Raw genomic sequence first — 3,365 nt, forward strand, 5'->3', positions numbered from 1 at the left:
GTATATCGAGCCACATATTTAATAGTCGCCCCAAAGGCAAATTAAGAAAATTCAGCCCCTCGCTCCAGATTGATGTAGACAAACTAAATTTGGTATGCACATAAATCATGTAGAGATGCACAAAAACGTCTCTTGGACCCATACCCTAACTCCAACAGGAAGTTGGCCATTTTGATTTGAATTTTCAGTTTTGGCGCCATTTTCACCATTTCCACACCTCATACTTTAACAAACTCCTCCTACAGATTTAATCCGACCGACTTAAAATTCATTCAGAGTCATTTTAAGAGGATGAAGATGAAAAATTAAAATTTGCCTCCGTTAAACTTGGTGGCCGTGGCGATGCAGCAAATTTCGAGGTTTCGTCATAAAACAGGAAGTCCTTATACATTGTCCAATCTGCCCCAAATGTTTGTCAATAGACTGTACTACAGCCCGACATGTGCAGGAGAATGAGCGCCCCTTTGTCACTGCTTGCAACTTAAATTTAAATATTACTATTTTTGGGGCTTTATTGGACAGTTGGTGGAGAGAAGCTGACAGGAAACAAGAGGAGAGACAGAAATGGATATGACATGCAACAAAGGTCTCTTGCCCGATTGAACCAGGGCTGTTGCGGGTATATTGCATGCACTGTAACCACTCGGCTATGAAGGTGCTCCACAGATGTTTTTCTGTAGTTTTTTTAACACATTTTCTAAACACAACTGAGTGTTGAGAATTCATATTTCAGAGTGAGTTATGAGGGCCGTCTTTAGCGCCTCCTCTTATATCAGAAAACTCTGACATGTGGGTGTAAAGCATGAGGAATTCATGATAAGAAATACACAATAAAGTCCCAAAACCGTCTCAAAAACATTCACACCAGCAACAAACTGCACATTTTTAGCATTGAGTTCAACTTTGATGAACCTCAACTTACTCATTTTGCACCACTGACCAACAGCAAACCTTACAGGGAACTATTATACTTAGCTGTGTCAGGAATGAATGGCAAGTCTCACATATAGATAGATAGATAGATATAAACTTTATTGATCCCCTTGGGGAAATTTAGGGTCCAGCAGCTTAATACACAAAGAAATCAAAGAACAATATACTAAAAAATTAAATACAAAATACATTATACTAAATACATATTGAGCATGAGAAACACACAAATTGCACTGACAGCGCACAGACAGAGAAGACAGAGCAGCACCGAGCAGCAGAGAGTATTCAGACCATCGGGAGGAAAATATACACAAATCTTTTATATTGTAATGTATCCCCATGCATGCCGCTCAGAGTAATCTCAGTCAGCGGCTCTTCTGGCAGCAGCAGGTTGTTTCTCTCTCTCCTCTCGCACCATGTGTACGCAGGCAGCAATGAGACTTAGTTACTATGGTTACAGGGGCGATCTGTCTCTCTCTGTCGCTCCGAAACTTTCTCGCGAATCCCAAAAGGCTAACAGGTTTTATGTAACATAGAACCATTTTAGGTTACATAATGTTTTATAAATATGATTTCAAATATCTTTCTAAATCATCACAGACTGTCCTGATGGACCTGATTGTATATTTATATTCTTCCATTTTTGACGTTCATAGCACCTGTTACAGTCCCTCTAACACACAGGCTCAACTAGAGAGACTGCAATATATTGAAAGGACGCTCAGACTTCATAATTCACACTTAAACAATGTTTTTATATATTTAAATCAGCAGTGAAAACCAGCAGTACCAAACAAAAGATGGGGATATCACTGGGACAGCCATCCAGCTATTCCGCTCCTTAAACTATAAAGAAGGGACAAAATAATCTGATTTTTATTCAACCAAAAAAAACATGAATGGACATGGACAATGGACTTCATCCCAAACTAAAATAACAAAAGAAAACAAAGACCCAGCTCTCAAAAACAAGAAAAAGTTCCCCTGATCAGTGTTTCAGTCAGTGGTTAGAGAGAGACTGAGGATTCCTCCCGCTCCTCCTGAAATCCTCTCACAGGTGATTACTAATAGCTCTCAGGTGTTTCTTCCTGAAAGAAAAAAAAAAAAAAGAAGAGACAGGTAGAGGTAGAAAGAGGGCGCCAGAGAGCAAAAGAGATAAAAGAGAGACCAAGCAGGAAGCAGGGTGCAACACCGCCCCCTACAGGGCAACATGTAACAGCACCCTCAATCTAACTAATCTAGACTAGTGCAAATGGATGTTTCTCAATTTAACCCTTGCATACTGCTCAGGGTCTAATTTGACCCAGTGTTATATATCAGACAAGAAAACACAACCTTAAAAACATTTATTTTAGCCAGGAATTTGACCACATTTCCATATATGACACCAGAATATACAAAAAATGGAAATATTTCAACTTTTTAAAAACATTTTTGCGCAACTGATACTCATTTGTGTTGTGTGTTTGACCCACATTTATTCAAATATTCAAAAAACACCATTCAAAAAATACTGTTCATTCACATTTAATTGAAATTGGTATGTTTGAACCAATATATACTGTGATTGTAAATTGTTTTCCCCCATCAACAAAACGCTTAAAAACTGAAGAATACGCTCTCTCTGCTCTGTTATGTTTAGAGATATGAGCGGATATTGTGAAATGCCAGATTATGAGCAGTATGTAAGGGTTAATCTAAGAGGTTAGGTGGTGCAGAAATGCAAAAGTTTCTCTTCCATTTAACCCTCCTGTTGTCCTCGAGTCAAGGAAAGAAGGGAGGAAGAAGGAAGGAAACGAGAGAGGAAGGAAACGAGAGAGGAAGGAGGAAGGAAAGGAGGGAAGGAGGATGGAAGGAAGGAAGGAAGGAAGATGGAAGGAAGGATGGAAGGAAAAGAGGAAGGAAGGAAATAAGGAAGGAAAGGAGGGAGGAAGGAAGGAAGGAAGGAAGGAAGGAAAGAAGGAAGGAAGGAAGGAAGGAAAGAAGGAAGGACAGGAGGAAGGAAGGAAAGGAGTAAGGAGGGAGGGAGGGAGGAAAAGAGGAAGGAAGTAAGGAGAGAAGGAAGGGAGGAAGGAAGGAAGGCAGGAAGTGAGGAAGGGAGGAAGGAAAGGAGGAAGGAAGGACAGGAGGAAGGGAGGAAAGAAGGAAGGAAAGGAGTAAGGAGGGAGGAAAAGAGGAAGGAAGTAAGGAGAGGAGGAGGAAGGAAGGAAGGAAGTGAGGAAAGAAGTACTGAAGGAGAAGGGAGCAAAGATAGAGGGAAAGAGGGGAAGAACGAAGGAAAAATTAAAGAAAGAGGGAGGAAGGAAGGAAGGAAGGAAAGAAGGAACAGTCAAAAGAGACGGGGTCAATTTGACCCGGGAGGACGACAGGAGGGTTAAAAAAACATGAGCAGGCACCCATGTTGAGGAGCATACATCGTTTTTTATTCCACG

Source organism: Scomber scombrus, chromosome 12 (assembly GCF_963691925.1).
Source record: "Scomber scombrus chromosome 12, fScoSco1.1, whole genome shotgun sequence".
NCBI lineage: Eukaryota > Metazoa > Chordata > Actinopteri > Scombriformes > Scombridae > Scomber > Scomber scombrus.